Genomic DNA, 15,835 nt, shown 5'->3' with positions numbered 1-15,835 from the left:
TCTCCCGTGATTACGGCTGATGGACTCATGATCAGCAGCAAATGTGCTAGAAAAGCAAACTCTGATTGGAGGAGCAGTGAAGGCCAGCAGCAGTGAGTTTGCTGGAAAGAGGTTTTCTTTTGGGGGAGGTGGGGGAAAATGAGTGCCGGGGTCCAGGGAGCGAGAAGACAAGTTTTTGGCGCAGGAATCGGAAAGACAAGTGCCGCCTCTGCTGTTGGAGAACCAGAGTGCTAAAGCCTTGGAAAGGGGGTTTTGGCATGTGGCATGGGAGTGAGATACTGCAGAGACCGAAGTCAGAAGAGGCTGCTTGTGAGTGATTTGAGAGAGTGCTGGTGTGCAAATGTGTGTATGGAAGTTTCTATCTTTTTTAACTTAACAATGTATTGCTATTAGAATGTTTTTTGTGCTCAGTTGTATTTTTCTTTATATTTTTCATTTGAAATTCAGTTTAAAGTTCTGCCAAATCTTTCCAAAATTTGGTCATTGACCCTGTGCGCAAGAAAATACTGAAAATGTGCCCTCACCCAACAAAAAATGTTGGACAGGCCTGATATAATGTGAAACTAATGCTTTCCTACTGGTAATTCTTGATTTTGGTTAATATTCTATTTACTATCTTTCTGACCTCTACAGTTACTTTTCAGAGTGAATATTCCAATAGATATTAATGTTAATGCATATTTTTATGTCATTATTCACAGTACTTTTGTTGTTGTCATATATAGTGCCTATAGCTAATACACTGTTCAAAATGCTTATACCAATCATTACTATTTCCTGTAAACTACTTAATCAATATGCAAAGCTCCTGTCCTTCGGTTACTATTCATACTCTTTGCTCTGTAGTAATGATGCACCATATTTAATCATCTAGCAACAGGGCATAATTTAGCACATGATTATAGTCATAATCCATTGTGTTTACAGTAATGTTTGCAAATTACACTGTTTATCTCTGAATTTATACTTCATTTTGGTAAACCTTCTAATCTTTGCTTCAAACATACCTTTCTATAAGCACTGTTGCGGTCTCCATAGAGATGGATAACTTTTAAAAGGTAATTGGAACTTTTAGTTACTGATTGAAAGACTAGCAGGGCAAGATGTAACGTTGTAAAACTGTTACTGTAACAAATGACTAAAAACACTATTTGCAAAACCTTGTTTCCTTTTAGAAGCTAATTTACATATTCAACTCCATAAAGGAATATTCTCCTTGAATCCTCATCATACCATACTCCCTTGGCAATTTCAGTCTGTCGACCAAAAAGTTCACAGTTGCTCCTAAGTTTCAAGGGATTCACATATCCCTACTTCAGTGAATAGCAATTTTGAGTGACTATCCGTAGCAATTTTCCTCTGCTTTCTGATAATATTTTAAACCAAGGAACAGCAGTGAAGTCTGTCCTGATTGTTCCTCTAACCTCGGTAATGTCAGCAAGAAATCACGCAGAATCCCTTTTGGCTGCAGGATGTGGCTCTTTGAGTAGAAACCATCTCCCTCCTGCCTTTAGATGTGGAAGCTTGCAAAACAAAGCAGCCTTTTCTCTCAAACTAAAGACATGTAGCCTCCAACAACAGGGTTTGTCTGGGCCAATGACTGGGTCAGTAGATAGGCAGGGAAAATGCCAAAAACCTTTTCCTGTAATGGCTCTATCTCCTTGATCTGGGGAAACTGCTGCCTTAGGTCATTTCTGATGAGCAATTTAACCCTGTCTCCAGGTAAATATGGACAATCCATACAATTACCAGCACACACATGTCACACTTCAGCTGTACCTAAAACAAAAGTGTGAGCATTTACTTTCCCCCAGTACTGCTCACTAAAATCTTGGCATCTTCACAAGAAAAGGGTTTGTTTGGGTGGCTGCTGTATCCATAAGTATGGCCATTGGTTTACATGCCTTGCCATGTAGGTTGTCACTTTTCCTTTAGGTAAGAAATCCGGAGAACCCTCGGGTATCCTGTTTACTTCACTTCCACAGTGATGACCTTTACTGCTGCAGTCAGAAAACTAACTTTGACTGCTGTGCTCTTGGCCATGGCTTCTTCTCCTGCACTGACCTGGAATACCCTGACAAATCCTTTCCAATCATTTTCAGTAATAAGCACAAGTATATCTGACCTTGTTGCAATGGAACCATATAGGCTTCCAATGAACATGCCTACTCTCAGCACCTTCCTGTTTGGCATGAGAAGAGACCTTTGCATTAGCAGCATCCAGCTTTCTGTGAACCATTTCATTTACTTTTCTAATTGTTCACATTAAATGAAAAATGCCTCTACATTCCTCTCCACATGTTTTGGACTTGCTTGGGCAAGTTTAAGCAAATCAGAACCTGGCTCCAAGTTGTGTGCATGTTCCATCCTACTGGCACCTTCTGTGGGTCCACGGAGAGTCTCCCCTCTTAGTTCAAGATGTTTGAATTGAAATTCTCTTTTTTCTCCAATCCTGCCTCTCTATCTTCTCTTCTTTTCTGTCTCTATCTTTCTGCTTTTCTTTCTTCATTCTCTCTTTTTCTCACCTGGAATTCTAACTCCAGTCTCTTCTGTTCCAACTGCATTTTTGCCTGTCTTTTTCTGTCTTTATGTTTATCCCTGGCTCTTCATAATCAGTTTCAAAGTTCCTGGCAACCAATTTATTTTACCTTCTTGTTTTCTCGCCTTCAGTTTAAATTCTGAGTAATACAATGCATTTCTGTCGGTGAACACAATTGACATGAAACATAATCATCCACATATATTAAAATCAGAAAACTGAGCAGCTGCTTAGCCATACCATGTTTTCATTTATAGATGGCCAAGACAAGGGAGTGAGGGGTGAGGCAGGGAAGAAGGTTCAGGATGGCTCCACATTTTAGCAATGACTCTCTCCATGCCCTTCACCAGATTTTGTCCACCAAGCATCAGATCCTGATGCTAGCTGGCAGGAAGAGGAGACCACGCTCCCTGCCCTGGGTGGATGGAGGTGGCCACAAGAGGTCAGCAGCCATGGAGGTCATGTCTCAAAACCAGAGGCAATATGAAGTGGCTAAATGCCCTCTTGACTTGACAAGTCCTCACACTGGGTATTTGTGTGCAAGGGAGATACAGGGAAGGCTCAAAAATGCTTGAGCTTCGAGAGAGCCTCTGAGGTCTAAGGCACCATTATGCATCACCATAACTGTTCATGGTCCCAGTGTGTCTGTGGTGGTGTGATTTAATTCGGGGTCACGGTGGGGTGGATGATGCTTTCAACCAGAGGAAGGTACACAGCATAATGGCTGTCAATCATTTAGAGTCTGCATTTCCCTCTGAGTTTCAATGAGCACTGAACATAAGTTGCCTTAGTGTTATATATCTAAGTTGTTGCATGATTGCTTTAAGAGTCAGTCAGATGATTTGATGGTGATGACATTGGGTGCATAGGCTGCTGTTTAGTTTCAGTTAGTGCTCTGTGCAGAGAAAACCTCTTTCAATAAACCTGTAGTGTGTTACTTTGAATCTACATGTGAAAATCACATCTTTTCTTTTTCTTACAAACCCAAAACTTCTAACATAGTTATGACACTACAAAACAAAAATTGGCGATGAGGGTTGGACTTTGTTTTACAAAGAACATCAAGAAAAGATCCTAAGTTTAAAAAAACATTGTGGGTCCTCACACTTCGAATATTAAAAGGCTGGGGAAAAGCAACAAATAGGGTGACGATTGAAATGCGAGTGAATGAAGACTAAGTACGATTAAAAAGCATGGAAGTTCTTGGCATGATTTCAAAAGAGGGTTTTTCTTCAGAGAAGGACGAGACTCCAGACAATGTTTGGCATATTACGAGCCACGGGCCCTTTCAATGAAGAAAACAAATCATGGAGTTAGTCTGTTGAGTATTTTCAGAACTTTGTAACAAGCGAATAAAATTTGCAACAAATTGTACATGCCAGCTTTTCTCAGTACAATAGGAAGTAAACCTTCAATTTGCTCCAAAACTTGGTTCATCCAGCAAAGCCAGGAACCAAAACTTATGATGAGTTGACAAACATCCTTGAAGAGCATTAATCTTCAAAGCCACTGATCATTGAGGAAGGGATCAGGTCCACCAAAGTGATCAAATGAACTGCAAAAACATTGCTCAGTTTGTGGCAACCTTAAAAAGGTTGGCACAACATTGTGAATTTGGTGAGTCGTTCAAAGATGCTCTTTGAGATTGTCTAGTTTGCGGTCTCCAAAATAAGGCTATCCAAAGAGGATTGCTTACTGAACATGCTTTGACTGCAGTATAAATGGCAGTGTCAATGGAACTGGCTGCTATATAGACTTCACAATTTGGTGCAGCAATAAAGATCCACAGGTTGGGAACAGCCCATATGGAGGCAAAACAGCAACAAGCATGTCACAGATGTGCCAAAATGGGTGAGCCAGCAAGTGGATGCTGGAGCAAGGGCAGTCAGTGCAAGAAATGTGGCAAAATGGGTCACACTGCAAAAGGTTTTTCAACTTCCCTTGAGAAAAATATTCAGAAGAAGAATCTGAGTACCTTCAAGATGAAGACGTTATATTCCACAGAAATAATTTGGAGGGTGGCACAGTGGTGCAGTGGTTAGCACTGGTCAATGCCAAAATTGACCTACAGCACCTTCTGAATAAATGCCAGAGCGTATTCAAAGAGACACTTGACTCAGAGAAGGGAGTTCAAGTGCATCTCAAGATAAAGCCTAATAGTCAACCAAGAAATCTCAAAGCAAGAGCAGTGCCATATGCAATTTGTCCCATAGTTAACAAGAATTAGTACAACTTGTTACTCGTACTACAAGAATTAGCACATAGGTATTTTTGGTGGCAAGGTCTGGATGCTCAGATCGAAGAAAAAGTGGGACACTGTCAATCCTGTGCACATATAAAAAATATACCACCATTGTCTCCTTTACATCCTTCAAAGTAGCCTAAAATGCCATGGCAACTAATACATGTAGATTTTGCTGGACTGTTTGAGGGTTATATGTTCTAATTCATAATTGATGCACATTCAAAGTGGCCATACATTTTTATAATGAGATTTGTACAACTGAACAAACTGTTGAAAAACTTGACAACATTTTTGCAAAATTTGGTAAACCAGAACAGATTGTCAGCAATAATAGTTCACAGTTTACATCATGAGAATTTGAGGATTATCGCAAAGTAAATGCTATTCAGTATATAAAATCCGCACCTTATTATCCATCACCAACGAATTATCCGAAAGATTCATACAATCCTTGAAACATTCTTTAAAACCTTCAAAAGAGCATGTTTTGTTATCATGTCATGTGAATAACTTTTTGGCATCTTATGGAAACACTACTCATGGAACTACCCAAAGTTCACACGCATACTCTTAAAGAGAAAGTTGAGAACTACATTTGATTTGTTATTACCTTTAGAAACTTCAGAGATAGTAGGACGTCAACATCAATCTCAAGTTGTCAGGAGAGACATGAGGGCAAAACAATGCTCATTTCATCAGGAAGATTGAGTGTTAGTGCATAATTATGCCACAAGTCAGAAATGGGTACCATCCATAGTATTAGCAATAACGGGTCCAATTTCTTTGATGGTTCAAACCAAAGATGAACTAGTTTGATGCTGACATGCTGACCAATTATTGTCAACTTGAAATTGTTTCTTAGAATCATCTCAAGAAGTACCAACTTCTTTAGTCCCTAGTGTTGTGAATACTACTACAAAAAACTCTTAGTTTGAATCTGAATTGTCCAATGATTATCTTAGTTACTATACCACATGAGAATGATGTAGAATTAGCTCCAAGTGAAGAAGAGTCTACTGAAGTTCCAGATCATACTTCTAGGATCAAGGACAGCCAAATTCAAGAACATCATATACAAACAAAGAAGAATAGGCATCCTCTTGATTGGCTTTCCTATTGACTGTGTATAATGATTAATGATGCATAGTACTGTGTCTAGATTATTATTGACCTTATGTATAATATTGTAGTAATTTATTGTCATAAACACTGAAGTACAGGGGGAGGAGTGTTATATATTTAAGTAGTGGCATGATTGCTCTAACACATGGTCACATGCTTCTGTTTAGTTTCAGTTTGTACTCTGTTCAGAGAACATCTCTTTCAATAAACCTGTTCTGTGTTACTTTGAACCTATATGTGAAAACCATGTTTTTTTTTCTTTTTTTTAAAACCCAGAACCCCTAACATAGTTAAGACATTGCATTGAGAATAACCATTGCAATTGATACCTCATTTCATGAGAAGTGGGCCCACAATGTCTGTGGATGAAAGAGGACTGGAGGTGTGGCATGTCCATGCTGGCAATCCCCATGCTGCTGGAGGAAGAAATTATCCTGCTGTCTTTGATGGAAAAGACTGCTCCATTTGCAGAGGAGAAGTTGGAGGGAGGCCTGGACTGGTGAGAGTGCAAGAAATGTAAGTAGTTTGATTTACTTGAAGTAAGGTTTATGGGGCTCATGTGTTTGCAATAACTATCGTACCCCCCCCCCCCCATCCCATTGTAATCACACCTGCTTCTAGAGACTTAACCTTGTCGAGAAAGCACACTTTAAATGATGAATTCAGAACATTTATCAACAATTAAAAAGGTAACAAGATAGAATAGAAAACTGATTGACAGACAGGAAACAGAGTAGGAATAAATGGGTCTTTTACCATGTTGCAGGCAGTGACTAGTGGGGTACCACAGGGATCGGTGCTATGACCCCAGCTATTCACAATGCACATTCATGACTTAGATGAGGGAACTAAATGAAATATCTCCAAATTTGCAGATGATGCAAAGCTGGGTGGGAGGGTGAGCTGTGATAGAGATGCAGAGATACTTCAGTGTGATTTGGACAGTTTGAGTGAGTGGGCAAATACATGGCAGCTGCAGTATAATACAAATAAATGTAAGGTTATCCATGTAGGTAGCAAAAACAGGAAGGCAGATTATTATCTGAATGGCTGTAAATTGAGAGAGGGGAATGTGTGACAAGACCAAGGTCCTTGTGCACCAGTGATTGAAGGTAAGCATGCAGGTGCAGCAGTCAGTAACAAAGGCAAATGGTAGGTTGGCTTTCATTGCAGGAGCGTTCGAGTAGAGGAGCAGGGATGTCTTGCTGCAATTACATAGGGCCTTGGTGAGGCCACACCTGGAATATTGTGTGCAGTTTTGGCCTCCTGATCTGAGGAAGAATATTCTTGCTATAGAGGGAGTGCAGTGAAAATTTACCAGACTGATTCTTGGGATGGCAGGGCTGATGTTTGAGGAGAGATTGAGTTGGTTAGGATTATATTCGCAGCAGTTCAGAGGAATGAGGCGGGGATCTCGTAGAAACCCATGAAATTCTAACAAGACAGGATGCAGACTAGATGCAGGAATGATGTTCGCGATCAGGGGCTCCTGAACCAGGGGTCAGCATTTATGGGTACAGGCTAACCCTTTTAGGACTGAGATGAGAAATGTTTTCACCTAGAGAATGGTGAGCCCTGTGGAATTAGCTACCACAGCAAGTAGCTGAGCCCAAAACTTTGAATGTTTTCAAGAAGGAGTTTGATGTAGTTCTTCGGGGTAAAAGGATCAAAGGATATAGGTGAAAGAAGAAACAGGTTATTGAGCTGGATGATCACCCATGATCACAAAGAATGACAGAGGGGGCTCAAAAGGCCAAATGGTCTTCTCCTGATACTATTTTCCATTTTCTCTACATCTCTCTCAACATTTGTCTCTCTCAAAATGGCTTCTCAAGATCCTTTCTTTTATGCCTTAAAAATATAGAAAGCCCACTGTGATGACTTCAGCCAGGCTAATGAAGTTAGCTTGCTAGAGTATGACCTATCTGATGAGTCTTAATTGATGGTTAAATCAGGGCGCGCCCTGCTCCTTATTTAAAGCAGGTGTGTCAGACTCCCAGCCTGCATTCAGCAGGGAGTAACTGGAGAGGTGGCTGTGTACAGATGGATAGTGCAAATAAAGTAACTAATGACGGGACTTTCGCCTCCATGGAGTTATTACAGTGGCGACGAGGGAAAAGGAGTGACCTGAAGGAACTTGCTGAACCACTGCACATATTGAGAATAAGCCAATGTTGAGAAAATATGCCGCTGTTTGGGAAGTTGGACTCTTTTGATCCCACAGTGGAGGACTGGACCCAATATGTGGAAAGGATGAAGTATTTCTTCAGGGCAAACAACATAACCTCAGATGAGAAGCAAAGGGTTATCCTGCTGACTGCGTGTGGACCAGCAGCTTTTGCGATTATGCATAGTTTAACTTTCCCAGAGGCACCGGACACAAAGTCCTTCCAAGAGTTATCAAACTTAGTTCAAGAATATTATGACCCCAAGCCACCCCTGATCCTCCGGAGGTACCGTTTTTACTCCGCATTTAGAGAAGCAGGGAGTCAATCACCAGTTTCCTAACAAGGCTAAGACGTCTGGCGGAGGCTTGCGAATTCGGGGGACACTAAATGAGATGCTCTGAGACCGATTGGTGTGTGGAATTAATGAGATGACTATACAGAAAAGCCTGTTGGCGGAGGCCCAGCTGGACTGTAAACAGGCATTACAGCTGGCCTTGTCATTAGAAAAAGCTGCAAGTGGAGCACATGAGTTCCAAGGTATCCCGATGGAGGTAGAGGCCAACTCCAGGGAGACTGGGTTAGGGGACTACCACTATGGGGCAGGCCACTACATAGCAGCCCTCCAGAAGGATTCGGATACAAGGGAGCCCAAGTCCGTCTGCAGAACCGCACCTGGACAAGGTCAGGTTAAGCCCAGAGTGACAGCAGTTCCTGTAGAGCCCCGCCTACATGACATTGCTATGGTTGCCAGTGTCAGGTTGCAGAGGAAAAGCAAGTCTCCTGAACCAACACAGCCGAAAAGAACAGGTAATCCGAGGGACAGGAGAATGCACAACCTGGATACTCCCCCTACCTTTGACGAGGAACAGCTACTGTGCATAGCGATGACAAAATCAGAACCCATCAAATTGTTACCAGAGACTGAATGGACGTCCAATTTTAATGGAGGTCGACACAGGCACAGCCGTATCAGTCATAGGGGAGACAGTGTTTAACAAGATACGCACTGGACTCCAACCCTTAGCCCTGACCAAAACTTCGGCAAGGCTGAGGGCCTATATGGGGGAACCACTGAAAATGATGGGTACAACCCATGTGCCAGTTGCTTATGGGAAACAATTAGTTAGGCCCCATTAATGGTAGTGGAAAGTTCGGGACCGAGCCTATTAGGGCGAAATTGGCTAAAAGAGATCCAGCTAGATTGGACAAATATCTTCCAGCTGGAAAATAGTTGCCTGAGTGAGGCCCTGAGCAAATATCCGGAGGTTTTTCAGGAAGGCTTGGGGACAATCAAAGGTGTCAAGGCAAAATTGGACATCGACCCGGAAGCTGTCCCATAGTTGTCCTACCAGCTCCATTGGGATACCTTGGAGCTCATGTGCTTCGCTAACCGCTTTCTCTTACGACAAGGCCAGCTGTCCCAAAGCCCGACCAGTACCATTTGCGTTAAGGGAAACAGTTGATGCGGAAATCAAAAGATTACTGCACAAAGGAATAATAAAACCGGTCCAGTTCACAGAATGGGCGGTACCTGTGGTTCCTATCTTAAAGCCGGATGGCTCGGTGTGCCTTTGTGGCGATTTCAAACAGACGATAAATCGTTACTGTCAGCGAGACAAATACCCAATTCCCAGGATTGAGGAGCTGTACTCAAAGTTGGCAGGAGGACTCCTATTCACAAAACTGGACATGAGCCACACATACCTGCAACTACGAGGCTGGTCGAGGATTTGGAAAAATTTGCCACAATAAATACGCTGAAAGGCCTTTTCCAGTGTAAAAGATTGCCCTTCGGGGTTTCGTCAGCTTGTGCCATATTCCAAAGGACCATGGAGAGCATCCTACAGGGGTTACCACAGGTTGCCATTTACCTAGACGATGTCCTCATTACAGGTAAAACAAGGACGGAACATCTGCAGAACCTGGAGGAAATTCTCAGGAGATTTTCAGCAGCAGGAGTGCGTCTGAAAAGGAAGAAATGCGTCTTTTTAGCACCACAAGTAACCTACCTCAGGTACAAAGTGGATAAATTGGGCCTACATCCTCTGGGGGGTCGGGTGCGAGCAATAAAAGATACCCCAGCTCCCACAACCATCCAGGAGCTACAGTCATTTTTAGGACTGGTAACATACTCTGTGAAATTCATACAGAATAGGGCCTCCATTCTGGATCTCCTCCACCAGTTGCTAAAAAAGGGACAAACTTGGGAATGGTCGGCCCACCAGGACAGGGTCGTCAAAAAAATTTAACAGCAACTCTCATCCGAAAATGTATTGGTACATTATGACCCAGGAAGGAATTGGTACTCACCTGTGACACTTCCCCATATGGGGTGGGCGCAGTCCTGGCACACAGGTGGCAGAATGTACAAGAGTGGCAAATAGCATATGCCTCCAAACCCTGGCAATGGCAGAGCGAAGATATGCCCAGATTGAAAAGGAAGGACTTGCAGTAATCTTCGCAGTCATAAAATTTCACCAGTATTTATATGGGTGAAAATTTACGAACGTAACAGATCATAAACCCTTGCTGGGCTGACTGAAGGAAGACAAAGCAGTGCCGCCGATAGCGTCAGCCCAGATCCAGCATGGGGCATTATTGCTGGTGGCATATCAGTATCGATTGGAGCACCGACCAGGGACTAGAGTGGCAAATGCCGATGCCTTAAGCCGACTACCATTACCGGACACACACCATTGGTACCTGGAATGGAGGAGACCGTGATGACGTTAAACTTTATGGATACCCTCCCAGTGGATGCACACAATATACACCAGTGGAAGCAGAAAGACCCTGCATTGACGAAGGTAAAGCACCTGGTGTTAACAGGACAGCTGGAAAGACCAGTCCATCCACAGTTCTACCCATACTGGAGCAGGAAGGAGCAGATCACGGTGGAAGACAGGATACTGCTGTGGGGAGCACGGGTCATCGTCCCAAGGCAGGGCCGTCGGGCCATACTGGCCGATCTACACCGTGGGCACCCTGTGGTATCAAAAATGATGCTGGCCAGGAGCTACGCCTGGTGGCCAGGTCTGGACGCAGACATAGTGAAACTGGTAGGACAGTGCCAGAAGTGCCAACAGGGGCAGAAGGCAACACCGGCAGTCCCGCTGCACCCGTGGGAACGGCCAAGCAGACCATGGTCGTGATGCCATGTCGATTTTGCAGGCCCATTTATAGGGTCCATGTTTCTGGTGATAATAGATGTCCATTCCAAGTGGTTAGACGTCTATAAACTAAACTCGGCAAACACAATGGCAACCGTTGAGAAACTGCGCACCTCGTTCGCAACACATGGGATCCCAGAGGTATTAGTTTCCAATAATGATTCAGGGTTCACCAGCCTAGAGTTCACAAAATTTATGAAATCAAATGGGATCTGGCACATCAAGACGACACCTTATCACCCGGCATCAAATGGGCTAGCGGAGAGAGCAGTCCAGATGTTAAAGGCCGGGTTGAAAAAACAGCCAGCGGCCTCATTAGAGACAAAACTCTCAAGGTGGTTATTTGACTATAGGACCATTCCACACACCACCATGGGAACTGTGCCAGCAGAGTTACTGATGGACAGACAGCCCCGCACCAGACTGAGCCTGGTGTTGCCAAACCTGGGAGGAAAGGTGGAAAGACACCAGGAAGCCCAATGCAGGGGCCAGAACAACACTCACCGAGAGAGGCACTTTGAAGTCGGGGAGAGAGTTTGGGTCAGAACCTGGGTAACCGGAACAGTCGAGTCCAGGACTGGACCGGTATCCTACCGAGTACATGTAGGCGAGGCAGTGGTAAGGAAACACCTGGACCAGGTCCGGGCCTCAAGCTCTCCACCCGTTCCAGAGCTGAGTCCACCCTGCAGCCTTAGGGATGAGCAGAGTCCCCCTCAACAAGCCAGTACCGCCTCGCCTGCACCCTTGATGTGGGCCTCAGGGTCTGAAATGGACACGGGATGAAGCTGCAGCAATTCCCCGACCACCTGAAGTGGACGAGGAACCAGACCTCAGGCGTTCGCACCGGAAGAGACGGGCGCCCAACCCTTACACATCGCCGACATCAGAGGTCGAGTTGGAGGATCCTGACCCGGTGCTCAACTGGAGGAAAAGACCCCTGAGGGAAGCAAACTCGGATTCCTCAGATTTTGGGGGAGGGAGGAGTGTGATGACTTCAGCGAGGCTAATGAGGTTGGCTTGCTAGAGCATGAGCTACCTGATGAGTCATAATTTGTGAAAAGACATACCTGATGAGTCTTAATTGATGGTTAAATCAGGGAGCCTCATGCTCCCTATTTAAAGCAGGTGTGTCAGATTCCCAGCCTGCATTCAGCAGGGAGCAACTGGAGAGCTGGCTGTGTACAGATGTGTGGTGTAAATAAAGTAACTTGGTGACGGGACTTACATCTCCATGGAGTTATTACACCCACCATATCCAATTGCTGGAAAATAGCCAATTGATCAATAACTTTTCAATAATGGGATAAGTATTAGCCCATTGGTTTGAACCCAATTACGCACCTTGTCTCAGCTTTTAAGACAATGTGCTGTGGCTATGAGTAATATCTTACTAAAAACTGGCCCAGCTTCAGGATCAGACTGAAAACCATTTTGTTACTCTCCAGAGAAACAGACAGATTTTCTTTCCAGATCTTATGACACATTGTCAGCAAAAAGCAGGGGAACATGTTTCACGTCATGTTGAGGGGCGAGGCCTAAAGATGCCGACAAAACTGGCTCCACAGGGGTTGGCACTGTATCAACCTGGCAGTGCCAACCTGTGCCAGGGGGCAGTGCCAGGGACAGTGGAAGGGGAAAGTGCCTGGGCATGACCCTCTCCCTTTGGGGTTATTCCCATGACAGGTTCACATCTGGGTAAACCTGTTGTAAACCATTTGAAACTACGGCATGGGGATAAAGTATAGCAGTGGGCCTGATAATTCAAATAGCATACATGTAAATACATTAAAATTATTCTCTCACCCCTTGTGGGCGTTAACCTCACGGCATCACTGACGAGGGACAGGGAAAATTGTGCAATGCAATCTCTCTGGAGCTTCCTGATTCTATCTAGATTTTCAGCCCATGGTGCTCTCTGACAGCAAACACGGGCTGAAAGTTGCCTCCTCTATTTCTTATCATGAGGTGGACTGAGTGTCGACCAATAAACGGTTAATATAGTTTTCTGTTATTTAAAGTTGAGACATCTAAAACGGGAGCGGATTCAGTCCCTCCAGTCAAGGTTAATAAATCATGTTATATTTTTTTCCCAGAGAAGGGCAGATGCTTATTATTCCCAGGGCATTATAAGAATTTGTATTAATAATCATGTACTAATAATATGTTCATAATTATAAAAGTTATAAATTGCTGTGTTCCCATTAACCTTTCCAGCCTTTCGAACAGATCTCGTAATGAATTACTCATTCTGTGATTGTCTCACAATTAAGGCTGTCCACTCAATTGATCTGGCTGAATCCTAATACCCTGGTTTAGTTTTTTTTTATAAATGGCTTCTATAAATTTTAGCATTCAATGTTCAAGGACAAATTAACTCAAACTACAAAATGATAGTCACACTAAACTAATTATTTTGGAATGACCAACAGGCTATTTAACTGGATCTGCATAGAGGGTTATGGGGTTGGTTACTAAGGCCTATCATGTTTACATGTTTATGCCTTCAAAGGCTGCGCAGCTCCCTGGTGCAAGCATTGTGAGTTTACTACAGGTGTGGTTTCATGTTTGCTTGCTTGGTATCACATGTTGCTAATAGTGATTAACATTATAAACTCACACCCCATGAAGGCTGTGAAAAGCCAATTAACACTTTGTGTTTTGTGTATCCTGCACAGGTGAAACTTCCTCTGTTGACACTGCCAAGCTTGAGGAACCAATATTAGCCTCCGAGGAGGGAGAGGAAACCTCAGAGATGCAGCATCACATCCTCACCCTCCACTAAGCACCAGCACAGATACTGGCAACTCAGCAGGGATTAGCATGGGAGGCAAGGGGTGACATGGTGGCATAGTGGTTAACATGGCTGCATTACAGCGCCAGGGACCCGGGTTCAATTCGGGCCTCCGGTGACTGTGTGGAGTTTGCATGTTCTCCCCGTGTCTGTGTGAGTTTTCTCCGGGTGCTTCGGTTTCCTCCCACAGTCCAAAGATGTGCAGGTTAGGTTGATTGGCCATGTTAAATTGCCTCTTAATGTCAGGGGGATCAGTGGGGTAAATATGTGGGGTTATGGGGATAGGGCCGGGGTGAGATTGTTGTAGATGCAGGTTCAATGGGCCGAATGGCCTCCTTCTGCACTATAGGGGGTCTATGATTCTATGATGCACAATCTGCTGAGGGCATTTCCTTTTGCAGGTGCAGCTGCCAGAGAGTGTGGAGCAGTAGGCCTCTGTCAGTTGAAGGAATATTCAAGTTGATCCAGAGATTGAGACTAAGTTAGAAACTCTGGAGTCATCCATGAGATAGAAGATGCTGGATGTTCAATGTGAGGTGCTTGGGGATTTGTTGAATGTACCAGAGAGGTTTTGTGCTCTGACAGACTGTGAGATGTCCATCCGGGTCATCTGCAATGTGATCACCCAATCTGCAGTGCACCAAGCTTCATCCATGGACAAACTGGTGATTGTATTGGTGGGGGGGGCAAACCCACAATAATAGAGACACATTCATGGGTATGTGTTCTGACCATCGCCCTGGCTCTGTACTCAGGGGCCCAAAGCCACTGAGGAGGATCGGAATCCTGGACATTGATTCAGTTCCAGAGACCGCACGGGAAGACATAGAGGACTAATCCCTCCTGACAGCAGAAGAAGAGAAGCTGCCACCATCGGGGAGCACCTTCTGTCATTTGCACAGTCCTCCTCAATTGCAACTGTGACAGAAGCTCCTCCTGTGACTCAGTGGGGTATTCTAATGTGTTGAGGGCCTCAAGGTCTCAGCCCCACACAGGACACCTGACAAAGTCATCCATGGCACAAGAACGATCTGATCAGCAGCCTCTCTCCAGCACAATAGCCAATGAGGGGGGTGCACTGTGCCACAGCACAGGAAAAAGAGTCACATCAGACACTATTCTGGTCACATGGCTGCATTTTGTATGTGCCATCATCAGATTGATGTGGAGATGGTAGTCAATTGCAACTAGCTGTTCTGTCTGGAGACAATACACATCTCTTTAACCTGTGTTGAATGCTCCCTCCACGCACATTGTCTGTACCTTTAAGACCTGGCTGGCTGTAGAGATACGCATTCTAATTAGTATTCTGTAACTTGATTTCTGTGTCTGTGCACTGTTTGAGAGCAGATATCCACTCCATCTGACGAAGGAGCAGTGCTCCGAAAGCTTATGGTATTTGCTACCAAATAAACTTGTTGGACTTTAACCTGGTGTTGTGAGACTTCTTACGATCATCAGATTGGCCATTGTCAATAGGTTAATAAAGCTTCAATTTATCATCTCTCATGCAGAGGTTTACTGAATCTGTAACCAGTATCGGAAATTACATGGAGAAATGATTCATGAATTGTCAGCAGTGAATTTTGGTCTCGGTGCAACAATGGCTTGGCAATCGAGAAGGTGAAAGTGCTCATAGAACTTTCTCAGTGAACGCATTGAGACACAGGCAGTACATACATCTGTGGCCAGCAATGCCTGACCTACTGGTATTCCCGTCTTATCAAGGCCTCTCGTGTATCATGGGCATCCTTCTTCCTCCCTCTTTCCTCCTCACAGGAGGAAGCATCTCCCAAAGTG

The 15,835-nt window shown here is 44.1% G+C and overlaps 1 protein-coding gene across 1 annotated transcript in view; it reads left to right on the top strand.

Moving 5' to 3' along the window:
• LOC144507007 (EEF1A lysine methyltransferase 3-like) overlaps nt 1-15,835 on the top strand; it is a 57,294-nt gene that overhangs the window by 24,281 nt on the left and 17,178 nt on the right. The gene's annotated exons all lie outside the window — the stretch shown is intronic.

The sequence above is a fragment of the Mustelus asterias genome, chromosome 18 (genome assembly GCF_964213995.1).
Source record: "Mustelus asterias chromosome 18, sMusAst1.hap1.1, whole genome shotgun sequence".
Taxonomy (NCBI): Eukaryota; Metazoa; Chordata; class Chondrichthyes; order Carcharhiniformes; family Triakidae; genus Mustelus; species Mustelus asterias.
This window is presented reverse-complemented; position numbering and strand designations above follow the sequence as displayed.